Source organism: Tamandua tetradactyla, chromosome 3, assembly GCF_023851605.1.
Source record: "Tamandua tetradactyla isolate mTamTet1 chromosome 3, mTamTet1.pri, whole genome shotgun sequence".
Lineage (NCBI taxonomy): Eukaryota > Metazoa > Chordata > Mammalia > Pilosa > Myrmecophagidae > Tamandua > Tamandua tetradactyla.
In genome coordinates this window covers 35,938,748-35,953,272 of record NC_135329.1, presented here as the reverse complement: position 1 = coordinate 35,953,272, position 14,525 = coordinate 35,938,748, and the positions used below count along the sequence as shown (strand labels likewise).

Genomic DNA, 14,525 nt, shown 5'->3' with positions numbered 1-14,525 from the left:
CTTCCATAAAGTATATAATCTTCCTCCTTCTCCATCGTCAGACTTTCTCAGTCTACTATTCAGACTATTTACAAACCCTTAAAGGTTGGAGTGTCCAGATGTCATTCCTGGGACTTCCTTTCTCTTGTGCTTTTACTCAAAGGTGAACACAATTTGTCCTATGACCCCTATTATGCCTTTAGCTTTGATCTTCCCTCTGAACTACAGGCTTTTATTATTATTCTACTAAACCTGTCCACTAAGAATTTTTAAAGCATCCATTTATGTACCAGGAAGAATCAGATCCCTCCATCAATATGGTAGAAACTAATGAGAAACTGAAATGCAAAGCATTTATAATCTCCTAGATTTCGGCTCTCTGATAATAAGAAAGCCCCTTTCTAAGGCTGCTATGCATACACAGAGCATCCAAAACTACAAACGAAAAACCAGCCTCAAGAAATATATGAGAATTCAGTTATCATTTATTTGAACAATTATGAATTCCATAAAACCCTATTCTAGATGATGCAATATTCTCAGTCTCCCTAAATTCAAATGTTGATTGATCCATGATTCATGGAATAACTTAAGATACCAGGAAAGAATATGTGGCATTGATGAGTATTGCTTCTTGGTAACCCAGTGAGAGTAGAAAATAAAACTTCTGCTCACCGCCGTGTGAAAGAAGGTTTCCTGTGGACCTCTAAACTTCTGAAAGACAGGAGAAAGAGAGAGAAAGAGGTTTTGAAATAAAGATTATCTAAAACTCACTCCATTATTGTAAAATGCCCTATTTCTATTTGTTTTTGTCATCTTCACCCAATTCCCATTATATTGAGTTATGCAAGTATACAAGAGTGGGATAGCAACATGAGTGCATAGTGAGACATTAAGAAATAATGTCCTGTCATAAGCATTGGAAGATCTAATTGCAGCATTTCTTTAAAAGATGACAACATCTATGCTGGGAAAAAAAATATTTAAGCAACCAAAAGAAACAAAACCTTGAAAATAAAAATCCCTTTAACAATCTCATTCCCAGTTATATCAATTAAGTATTGCAAATAAACTAATGTTTTATCTAATATTTCTGTATTGATTCATTGATTCAACCATTAATTTATTCATTCACCATACATCTGTTAACCAGCTATTATATAGGAGACAATATGCTTGTAGCTATCTATGTTTTGGACAGCCTTTTTTTAAAAAAAACATTTAAAGTGTATCTTTTAAACACATAGTAAAATTCGGATTCCTACCAATATAATCTTTCTTGAGAATTGTAAGTGATTTCACAAGTAAAGCTATAAGGTAAAAACTAATAGCTGTATAATTTCTGGCTATCATTTTTCTAATATAGGCAATCTACCAAATAAAATGTAAGGAAATTTATGAGTAAAAATTAAAGTATCTAGTGTTTTCTTGATGGAAAATGTGAAAACCAGAATTTATCTCTGCCATATTGGTGCCCTGCATATAGATGATAAAATGTGGACTCTACGTTCCTCTATATTCCTAATCTGGAAAACATCACCATACAGTAAAAGAATTAGGTGTTACTAATAACCCAGTTACATGATTGGCATGAAACATAGCTAGTCCATTACAGTTTACATTTCCTAAATTAACAAGTCAGGCAAAATATAAATGTGAATACGAAAGCCAACCATTCAAATATTATGATGTGCTTTAAGCAGACTAAAAGGGACTAGCTCAAAATCCGTCCTCACATGCACAACCATTACTACCTCGTGTAGGAACTGCCAACTAATGAAGTTGGTTAAATGCTGGTGAAAAGTTAATAGTGTGGAAAAAAACTGTTTAGTTTTCCCCACTTTAAATCACCAAGTTCTAAATCACCAAACTACCGCATATGGCAGTTTCCAATGTTACCCTGATCTCTTCTCCTGACTACTATTTTATTTCAACCATCCTCTGATGCTTCATTGCAAAACTGCCTTCAATTGCCTAATGAAAACTGCATACAATTGTTGAATATTTCTGTCACCCTAGGCTGTCCAAGACTTTCCTTAAGTTCTAAGATTAACTGCTTTTTTTGTGTGTTTTGCACAAAAAACCTGTGCAGAGACATCATTACTGCTCCAACATTGATTTGTCCACTGCACATACTTCATATTCGAATATCAGCTCTTTCCTCTTCAGATTTAGGTTGACTCAGGTGAGGTCTCAGGAAACCTGAGACACTATTTTGTACTAATTTTTTTTTTTGCATGGGCAGGCACCAGGAATCGAATCCAGGTATCCAGCATGGCAGGCAAGAATTCTGCCACTGAGCCACCACTGCACTATCCAACAAAGGAAATAGGAAGACTTACAGGAACTGGGCCTCGATTTTTATTTCTAACTAATTAGTATAAATCCATGGAGGTGCCCCATTGTTGCATTAGAAGGGAAATACATGAATCAAAAATAAAGTCTGCTTAAATTACTTAGCAAGTTCATGTTTTTTTTAATTTGCTTTAAGTGCTAAAAGCATATTTATCTATGATAACTGACTCAAAGTGTTCTTTCTCATACACAAAACAATTTCAATGCCTTTCTCCATTTCTTTATTTTTTCAGATTTTTTCCTCACTGAGAGGACATCTTGAGCTAATTATTGAAATCTACTGGATCAATTCCCACTGTTGTCATTGCATTTTCTAGAAGCGAACAAAGAACAATCAAACTTTTAATTCTCAATTCTATATTTGCATAAAATACTCTGGGTATTATAATTCACTTTCAATGGCAGCAGAAATAAACTATTTCCACAATAAACATATGATTAAGTTGTACTGTCCATATTTTCAAGATATTACAAGGCTGATTTTAAAATGTCCATCTTTGAACACATATGATTAGCTACTAAAATTCAAGGTTCACAAATACTGATCAAGACATCAGTACCAAACCTAAGTCAGGCCAATGCTTACATGGCTGGAAATTATTAATTTACTCAAAAAATAGTTTTCAGGAAAATATCTCTGATTCACGGTTATTTACAAAGAAGTAAGTTAACAGAGTAGATGCTCCCTCACTGCCCTTCTTCCTTAACCCTTGTAATCTGTAACGGAAATGGAAAGCAAGTGTCTTTGTATCTGGAAAACATGAATTCGAACTTTAACAGCCTTTTTATACTTTAAATGATTAACCTGATATTTTAGCCACTCAAAGTCTACGCCTGAAAAACAGAGCAATACTATACGAAGAGAAGATTTCTGAGATATTTTGCATAGTTCACTTAATGTGGCTTCCATGACACAAAACGTGACACCAAAGCTTCCTGTTCCTAACTCCTGATCATTTAGCAGAGATGCCCCTTCATGTACTGACTTGGGACAGAATAAGATAGTGATTAAGGGTGTGGCCTCTGGAATCAGACATGGTGTCCTTAGTTTACAGCTGCCTTTAAAGAGGTTAATAATGCCTATCCCATAGAATTTTCCAAGAGTTATATTGATTAATAATGTATCACACATAGGCAAATACCTAGCACATAATAAACACTCAATAAATGTTAATATTGTCAAAGTTTTACTTCGGAGACAAAAAAAAAATGTCTCACTTGGACTATTGGAATGAAAGGCTTCCACTTGTGGACATTTATTATATGTTATGTGGGACTTTGGTTAGTTTCTTCAACTGCTAATAAAATAACTATTTAGGTGGCACATATACTGATTCATTCTCTTGTTCAGAGTTACACCCTACTTATGCAAATGCATATTTTGAGAATATAGATCTTTTTTCTAGAAATAATAACCACTACTTTCCTCATTCATTTTTCACCTATGCTTTTTAGACTCCACCCCAACACAAATCTGACCCTCAGCTTAACTAACATTATAACTTTTCTTTAATTTAACACAAAACTGCAGTATGTATTAATGGATAGCATGTCCATAAAATATGCATACAATGATAAATGTATCAAAAAGAGTTACTAATCTATTTCCACCAAAGTCTCTTGTAGGATATTACATCCAGTAACTATTGACAATCATTTCTGGATGAATAGGTGAGCCACTTTCTATTACTAATGTCAAAGAGCATGACTACAAATGTAGGAAGAAAATAAATCAACCTAATACAAATAATAGAGTAAAATCTAGGTCTCAAGATTCCTTTTATCCCACTTTGGCACTTGGGCTAATACTTTCTATTTCATTTGGCCTCTCCAACTTATATCAAAGTTAAGATACATTTAGTTCTGTGAGTAGAAGTTTGAAGACACTGGGATATAGCTGCTCATCCTTGAGGTTGAATAACACTTTTTTTTTTTTTTGGTTGTTTTGTTTTTGGTTGCATGGAAGGTGAGCATTCTACCACTGATCCACCCACACTCTCCTTACCTAAGCACCCATGCACCCCTTATGGAGTTGAATAACTTTTAAACAGTGAATATTAAATAATCTCTCAGGAATACAGAGTGAGAAGTGACCTCAGAAACCATGCAATTCAATTCTTTCATTTTATAGGAGAGGAAATTGAGTCCCAGAAAAAAGGATCACAAAACTACTTGGAGTTATGTCTGTTTTAAAAACACAGGCCTCCTGATTACTCATAGATATTATTTCTACTATATCAAGCAATAGGAGACATTCTTCAGAAATTTTTTGGCTCACCTATTCATCCAGAAATGATTGTAAATACTTACTGGATGTAATATCCTACAAGCGATTTTGGTGAAAATAGATTAGTAACTCTTTTTGATACATTTATCATTGTAGAAACAGATGAGGAACTCTTTTTGATGCATTTATCATTGTATGCGTATTTTATGGATGTGATTGTGTTATGTGCTAAAATAAAGAAAAGTTATAGTTAAAAAGCACATACAGATATTGCTATTTAATTTTATAACTGAGAAATATAAAGCGCTAAAACACACAGTATATTAAATTTAGAAACGATATTATGGACATCAGCACAAAATTTTTCGTTTTCCTCCATAGCCCATGTTTGTAAAATAAGAGCGATATAAAACAGATCTTAGAATAAGAACCAAAAAGATTGGTAGGAAGTTAAATAAATTGAAGAGAACCAACAGAAAAGTAGAGCAGCCATACCAATTGGCTGAAAGATGCTTTATATGACCTGACAGAATTCCATTAGAAAGCTTCTTCAAATGAATATACACACAAAGCAATCTTAATTCTTATGCCTTCTGGTAGGAATGAGATATATTTCACTATTTCAATCTATTTAGATTCTTGCCCATGTCATTAAAAATAAGAAAAGTAGAGAGAGAATTCTAAATAATAAAATAATATTAAGATGTTTTCTGGAAATATCTGAAATCAAAATAAATGAAATAAATTAATTTATTTAAAATCAATTTAAAAATTGATCTTCCTTCTATGCACTTTGGTTTCTACAAAAACTATAGTAATATACATTCATTTAATATTCGTTCATTTTTATTTGGAAGTCAATGCTGAGCATATTGCACCCACCATAAAAAATTGTTCATTCTTATCTCAAGTTATATACCTGTCAAAAATTAATCTCAGCAAAGATTTCCACTAAGAAAGAATATTCTGAGAAGTCTTATTCAAGACAAAATAAATAAATAAATAAAAGGAGATTCTAAATTTATTTTTATTTAAGGATTGATAAAGGTATGAGCATGTGCTTTTTCAGATGGTAAAATGCTAAACATCAAGATTCTTTCTCACTATCTTCTCAGTTTGATTGCTACCCAAAATATTTTAAAGAAGCAACTCCTAAAATAGCATAAATTCAGTCACAAAAGGCATCTCTGGGGATTCCTGATGTATTTTAATTTGTTGCTTGTTTTCTGAACCTGGGTTTTTAAATCATTTGTTAAAAGTAATTGTGGATCAGATGAGTTCCTCTTCCCACAGTTTTGCCAACTCTGTCTTGAAAACTGAACTGAAGAGCATTACCTCCCCTTAAGAACTTCTTGATATTACAACATTAAAGTATACCTTGGATATTTCTGTGGAGTTAAAAGATGTTGAGAAACAATACCTGATGGCAATGCAGTAGAAATGTACCATTTCTTTCTTCTATTTTAAAAAGTCAGTAATAGAATGTAACAATGAAGTCAGAACTCATCCTTCATACAAAATACAAAGAAAAATAACTCCTTCCATTGAGATTTCTTGCATTTACTTATGTTCCAACTTTAGTATACTAATATCATGTCTCCAATACTTTCTTAACCTCAGCAAAGATTTCCACTAAGAAAGAATATTCTGAGAAGTCTTATTCAAGACAAAATAAATAAATAAATAAAAGGAGATTCTAAATTTATTTTTATTTAAAGATTGATAAAGGTATGAGCATGTGCTTTTTCAGATGGTAAAATGCTAAACATCAAGATTCTTTCTCACTATCTTCTCAGTTTGATTGCTACCCAAAATATTTTAAAGAAGCAACTCCTAAAATAGCATAAATTCAGTCACAAAAGGCATCTCTGGGGATTCCTGATACAGCTTCATTTTGAGGACAGAAAACTGAGGGTCTGAGAGGAAATCCACAAAGGATGGATGGGGTGGGGTAAAAGTTCAAAAAAGTTCAAAAAGAGAGGGCCAAGAAAACTAGTTCCTTGCCATTAATTATTAACAAGATATCTTGCCTCCACAAGATCTATTGATTCTTCATTTGGAACAGGCATAATATTTTATTTCCTGTGGCTCTCCAGCTATGCTACCACTTAGGTTGTTCTCTATTTTGCTTTGGCACTGAAAATACTTTGCCATTAAAATAAAGATTTATACTTGTGGCTAATCCTCAAGGCTTCAGTGAATTTAGGAAACACTGATCTACATGAATTTATCAAAAAATGAGTTATAAAGAAAGATATGAAATTGTGAATATGTTCCCTCAAATGGAATATAAAATTTTATTGTTTAAATAAATGTTATATCTCATGGTTGAAAATGCCAGTGCTTCCTTTTTAACCATTAAAGGCATATGTGATAGAGAATAGGATGGATATTGGCTGAACACAAATATAGACAATGAAAACAATTGCAAAACAACGGAATGTTTTCTGTTAAAGTCACAGAAAGTTTAAGCTGTGCCAGGGCTTTAACTCCTGAAAGAGAAGTCATGTTTTCAAATTTGAAAACATTCCAACCCCTCTCTTAAGATAACTGCTCCTTACCTTAAAGACCCAGATTCTTTACTCAACAGAAAGTTCATTAATAGTCCCTTCTTTGCATGTCTGCTGTTTTTTAAATTGCATAAATACCCTCAGGGCTGTTGCTACCATATTTGTAAATGCATTGTAATGTTAAAAGTCACAAAACACAAGAGCTGATGATGGAGGAAAGGGACGAATTGTCAGAGCAGAAATTCTCACAGCAAACAAAGCCGCAAATTAGGAATGTTTTACCTTACAGTACTGCAGTGTTTTAAGGAGATAAGAGAAACATCCTGTGAGGGGTGTGTGTGTGTGTAAGAATTAGATATTGTAGGATGGGCCAACACTCAGAAAATGTATTCACTTATTATTCTTGAAAAAAAACATACTTTAAGGGGGGCCATGGTGGCAGAGTTCTCGCCTGCCATGCTTGAGACCTGGGTTCGATTCCCGGTGCCTGCCCATAGCAAAAAAAAATAAAATAAAATAAGAAACATGTTTTAAGAAGCCTTTCAGTTCATCAAAAATAAACCCAAAAGATAAAAAACTTGAAGCTATACTATAAAATGATTGACAGTAACAATGAAATCAGCAAAGCAAAAAGGACCATAAGAAAGCATAGGAACCCTAAAAGTTTTTTGAAAGCTCTGTTAGAATAATTAGTGTAAGAGACTTCTGTTTCACAATAAGGTGATGAATAAACATGGGCAACCGCTGCCTCCATTTTTGAGCAGTCACAGAAATGCCTGTGAGAATGATGGCTCTGTCAGACTGACACAGAAGATGTGGAAAAGCTCTGAGCAAGAAAGACCCTTAGATGTGAGAGCATGAAATCATAGATTAATTGGCAATGATAGTTAAAGATCTTTAAAATATTCTCTAGGAAACTGACAAATCAACAATGTGGAAATAAAAAATAAACAAGAACATGGAAATAAAAATTAAACAAGTGTATATATGTGCATATGTGTATGCATATAAGGGGGGAGAGAGAGAGAGGAGAGGACAGGAGAGGACAGGAGATGGAGGGAGGGAGGAAGATAGAATCAATTTTAAATTCACTGAGAATGATATTTTTTCAACTGCATATGTAACATAGTAAAATATAACTATGTACTAGATAGCAAAAAAGGTCTCAAATCTTAATAAACAAATAATAAAAAATATGTCCTCCCAATGTTGAAATCATTAAGAAAGTAGATCTTTTAAAAATCGTATGTCTGGGAAGGTGCGAGGGTGGTTCAGTGGTAGAAATCTCGCTGCCATGTGGAAGACCGGGTTCGATTCCCGGCCCACACAGTTCCCAAACAAACAAAAGAAAACAACAAAAAACAAACAAAACAAAACAAAAATTCAACAAATGGTGCTGCAATAACGGGACACTCACATGGAAAAAGAATGAAATGTGACCCCGTCATACAGCAAACAAACAAAAAAAAGTCCTACGTCTGGAGAGTAAATTGCATACTACTATACAGCACTTGGATTAGAGAAGATATCAGAAGAAAAATAACAAAACCCTAAAACTGGAATTCAGAAAAAGTACGCACACAATGTGGTACTAAAGTAACATTTAACAAAACTTATAACTGTAAAAGTATTTGTCAGAAAATGTAATAAATGAAAATGAGCAGCAAACCATTCAACTCAAAAACTAGAACATGAACTCTATAGATACCCCCAAAAAAGGAAGGAAGGGTATAATAAAAATGAGAGAAGAAAACAATTAAATAGAGGACATCAATATGTTCAAAAGCAATAACACAAGAGACAAGATTAACAAAACCAAAATATTTTTTAAGTGTATTAATAGGAGACAAACATTTGGCAAGAATATTCAAGCTAAAACTAAGAATATGGATTAAAAAAATTAACACTTAAAAAGTTTAAGAACTACAAAGAAAATACAGATGCCTAAAGTAATAAAATTTTTGGCAAATTAGTTGACAATATATTAATCATCAAACACACTCAAAGCAATTGTAATGCCCAAGCCCATTCATTTTACACAAACACACACATGCAGTGTCTAAAAGGCCATGGTTTTCAAATTTACAAAGAAAAATTAACGTATCACATATGGTTTGTAATAAACAATTGAACAGTTGGTTGTGCAGTTCATCCTATTTCTTTATACATTATATAGTAAAATATTGATTTATAAAAGAAGAAATAAAACATTATAGGTCCCTTCACTTTTGAATTTTAATTGACTAATATTTTATTTGGAATATTTTCATTTGATAGTAGATGTTGAAGCAAATGGTTTAGATCTACTTGAGAAATGCAAGGGTAGTTTCATATTAGGAAATTTCAATTCAGTTCCCAATATTATTAAATTAATAAATTACATGATTATCAAAGTAGATGCAGAAAAACATCTGATGTATTTTAACACACTTTATTATTAAAACACAGAAATGTAGGAATAGAAGAAAACTTACTTGACAAAGTCTATGTATCAAAATCCTAAAATATTTGGATCCCACCCCATGCACTCCCAAACAAACAAACAAGCAAACAAACAAAAGAAAAACCAACCAAACAAAAAGTTCAGCAAATGGGGCTGAAATAAGGGAACACTTAGATGGAAAAAGAATGAAATGTGACCCCTGCTATACAGCATACAAAACAAGATTCTAAAATGAAAACAATCTCTCTAGAAACACTTCAGAACAACTCATGCCTTTTTCAACAAGTTAAGCACACTTACTATCACTGTTATTTTTCAAAATAGAACTGAAGACTCTGGCCAAAAGAATTATATAATAAACAAAATAAGAGAGATGAAAGGATTTACAATTTTATTTGAATATGCTATTATGATCTATAGTAAAATTTTCACCATGTCAAAAAGTAATCCTAAGAAACAATAAAAGATTTTAGCAAATGTGATAGGCACATGATCATATTACAAAAAATATACTAGAAAAATAATTATAATAATATACTATAAAGAAAAATGACATTCATAAAAATTAAAAAAAATATCTAGGAACTAACTGGATAGTAAAAACAGAAGATTTTTTTGTTGGAAAAGTTCTATTCAAAAGAAAAAGGGAATAGTCACATAAATTGATTACAACTTTTATGGATGTGCCGTCAATTCCAAACCCCTTTCCATTACTCTATCATTTCAGTATTATCTGTGTCAAAATGTTCACAATTGTTTTAGTATATAAACTTATTTTTTCAAATGTATAAGAAGGTTAAAGCCATAGATAGCTATGACAATTTGGAAAAGTAAAGCAAGGAAAATAAACGTGTGCTACCGTAAAAAGCCATGCTAAAAGACTAAAATAATAAGAAATATTAAAGAACTATAATTGAAAGAGGCAAAAGTAATAAAAAATACAGCTAAAAAACAGATACATGAGCATAGGAAAATGAACTTTTCATATTGCATACAGATGCTAAATTAGTGATGTCAGATCAAAAGTTCTGAGTTTCAAATAATGATCCTCCATACCTTACATAATATATAAAAATAAACTCCTAATATATTAAATATTGGCATGTAAAAGCTAAATTACAAATATAGTAGCAAAAATGTCAGAGTAAATCTTTGTCTCCTTTGGCAAATGAATAAATTCTTAAATGACACTCAGGAAATGCAGTTCATAAGGCAAAATATTGACAGCATATACATAATATATAAAACTGCAAGAAAGGAAAATTTAGGAGAAAGTCTGACTATCTCAGAGAAGCTTATAAATTAAAACTATAAAAATCTGTGGATTAACCAGAAGAAAACACATAGGTTATTCATATTCAGGAAAACTGTAATGAATAATGTGATAAGGTGATGGTCTCCCTAATTATTACTCAGATAACTAAAAATTAAGCTAAAATTTCACACCACTACTTATCAAAATTCAGAAAGTTAAATAAAACTAGATGTTGGCAACTATGGAAAAACAAACCTCACATGCTCTTGATGGTAACGAATTCTCTTACAGTCTTTCAAAGTCACATTTTAGTAAATGTTAAGGAATATGCAATCAATGGTTCACAATTACAGCAACTTCTACAAGATTAACAGCACACTTCTCATTAGAAGCAGCGAAGGTCAGAAGGTCAGATGTATACTCAAAGTGTTGAAGGAAGAATAAAAAATACACTATCACCTAAGAACTTAAGCATAGTAAAAATATTTTTCAAAAAGGAAGACGGGGCGGGCCATGGTGGCTCAGCAGACAGAGTTCTCACCTGCCGGAGACCAGGGTTGCTTTCCAGTGCCTGCCCATGCAAAAAAAAAAAAAGCGAAATAAAGACATTCCCAGATAATGAAAAACGGAGAGAATTTGTTGCTGGCAGATCCACTTTATAAGAAATGCAGTATATTACAGAAATTATTCAGGCTGAAACTAAGTGACACCAAATAGTAATTGAAATCAACAGGCACAAAAAAATAGACTGTCACTGAAAGTAATTTGTAGGTAATTCTTAAAGACATTGTTCATTTTTAGACTTCTCTTCTTCAGTGATTAAAAGAAATTGCATTATAAAATCTATATAATTCTATCATTGTGCCTGTAATATGTAGAAATGTAATATATTTCGCATTAACATCATAAAGGAGCAGGTGGGAAAAAAATTAACTGGAGTAAGGAAACGGTGCCAGATAAGAGCATGAATGCACAGGAAGAATCGAAAAGAATCAGAAATGAAAAAATGATAATTAATATAACAAACTTTATAAATATATACTTGCCTTCTTTGGTTTCTTCAAAATATACAATGTTATAAAATAATAATTATAAAAATGTACTTGGGGATTTGCAAAATATATAGATATAATTTAAAATAAAATAATGACAGAAAAAAAGAGGAAGAGAGAGCATGCTATATAAGAATAAAGTTTCTATATCTCACAAGAATTAAGTTAGCATAAATTTGATTTTGATAGATTAAGAACCCTAAAGGAATTCCTAAGAAAATAACTGAAAACTATAGTGGAAAGTCATTAAAGTTATTAAAATATTATTCTAGAAAATATTTAGTTACTATAAAATAAAGCAGTGAAAGTGTAGCAAAACAAAACTCACATGAGAGAAATGGAAAACAATCAAGAAAATACATTTAGTAAAAGCAGTTTCTCGGAAAAGGTAAACAGATGACTGTTTAGCTAGATGGACCAAGAAAAAAGAGACAGAAGTCATCTTAATAAAATCAGGAATAAACCTGGAGACACCACTACAGATCTTACAAAAATAAAAAGCATTAAATAGGGAAACTATAAATGACCATAACCAAGGATTTTGATAATATAGGTGAAATGGGCAAATTTTTAGAAAGACACAAACAACCAAATCTGATTCAAGAAGAAATAGAATGGGAGTAAGTATAAAAAGCAAATATAAGTTGTAATTTTTAAATTTCCCACAACAAAAAGCACCCAGTCACTGGCAAATTCCCCCAAATATTTAAGTAAAACATAATACCAAGTCTTCACAACTTCTTAAAAAAATTAAAAAAACAAATAAAGAGGGAACATATATTCATCCTCTATACAATTAGTGTTACCCATATATAAAAATCAGATAAAGACATCACAAGCAAACTGCAGTACATTATCACTTACATACATTTACATCAGTCCTCTTTAAAGCACTAGCATTGAATCTGAGATCATACAAAAAGTATTATCCACTATTGCCAAGTGAGATTTATCCCAGAAATACAATGTTGATTTGACAATGCCAAATCAAATAATGTCATGCATCATATCAAAAGAATAAATTATAAAGAAATGCATGATCAATATTCAAGAAAAAGCATTTGATAAAATCCAAAACACCTTTTTGGTGAAAACACTAAAATATTACACATAGAAGGAAACTACCACAATCTAATAAAGGACATCTATAAAAGAACACTCTCAAACAATCAAAAAAGATATTTGCTCTGGATCTCCGCATATCTGTGTCTAGGCATCTGCTATCTGTCAGACTCCAAGCATCTCCAGTTGTCTATGTCTATATCAGCTTTGAGCATTCTTCCAAATGTTTCCCCTTTTAAAGGACTCCAGTAAGCTAAGACTCCCATTGAATGGGTGGAGTCACATTTCCGTTTAATCAAAAGGCCACATCCATAATTGGCGTTTTATGGAATTGGCCTCCAAATGTCTTCATGGAAGTAATCCAGCAAAAAGGTCACACCCACAATTGAGTAGGTCAATGTCCCATGGAAACAATATAATCAAAGGTTTCTACCCTAAATAGGTCTCGTCTGACAAGATTGGATCAGGATTAAAACATGGCTTTTCTGGGGCATATAATAGTTTTAAACTGTCACAGTAACTAAAAGGGTAAACGCAAAACCCAATAATACTATATATTCAATATACAACTTTACTCTTTAATTAATATAAGAATCAGAATACAATTGAGCAAAAAAAAATGCATATCTTCTGCTGATGAACTTATAAGATATAAAGTGATAAAGTGGGACAAAAATAACATAAGGAGGGGAAACAGTGGGATATGAAAACTGAGAATCTGCATGCTATTGAAGCTACATTGGTATCTTTTCTAATTAGTAGGTTATAGATGGAGGGTGTGTAACATAAACCCCAGGGTAACCACAAAGAAACTTTGTTAAAACATGCAGAAGGAAAATGAGATCACTCATATATATCACAAAGGACCAATTATACAGAAAAAAAAGGTTGCAATAAAGGAACAGAAGGAGACAATAAAGATATGAAATATAAAGATCAAAGGACAAAATAGCTGAAGTATTGCCTTTACAGTACTGAATGTTAATGGATTGAACTCTGCAGTCAAAAGATACACATTGGGGATGGGTCATGGTAGCTCAGCAGGCAGAGTTTCGCCTGCCATGCCGGAGACCCAGGTTTGATTCCTGGTGCCTGCCCACGCTAAAAAAAAAAAAAAAAAGACACACATTGGCAAAATGGATAAAAAAGCATGATTCAAGCTATATGTTGATTGCGAGAGACTCACCTTAAACCCAGAATACAAATACGTTGAAATGTAAGGATGGAGAAAGATATTTCACGCCATAAACAACCAGAAAAAACCTGGTGTAGCTATACTCATACTGGACAACATAGACTTTAAGTCAAAAAGATGTTATAAGAGAAACAAGGCCACTATAAACTTATAAAATGGGCAATTCACCAAGAAAAAATGACAATCATAAATATTTATGTACCTAACACAGTGCCCCAAAATACATGAATCAAGCACATACAAATCTAAAGGGAGAAATAGATGCTTCAACAATAACAGGGAGACCTCAATACACCACTCTCATCACTAAATGCAATATCTAGAGAGAAGATCCATGAGGAAGCAAAGAACTTGCATAATACGATAAATTAACTAGTCATAGCAGATATATACAGAAAATTTCAGCCCAAAACAGTGACATTATTCCTCTCAAGTGAACATGTATCA

The 14,525-nt window shown here is 32.3% G+C and overlaps 1 long non-coding RNA gene across 1 annotated transcript in view; it reads right to left on the bottom strand.

Annotated features, from left to right (window-relative positions):
* Window positions 1-499: 499 nt before the first annotated feature.
* The window catches only part of LOC143677243 (uncharacterized), a 250,762-nt gene continuing 236,736 nt past the window's right edge, over window positions 500-14,525 (bottom strand). The window contains exon 8 of the long non-coding RNA XR_013172470.1: window positions 500-693. This is a non-coding gene — a long non-coding RNA (uncharacterized LOC143677243). The remainder of the gene's footprint in view (window positions 694-14,525) is intronic.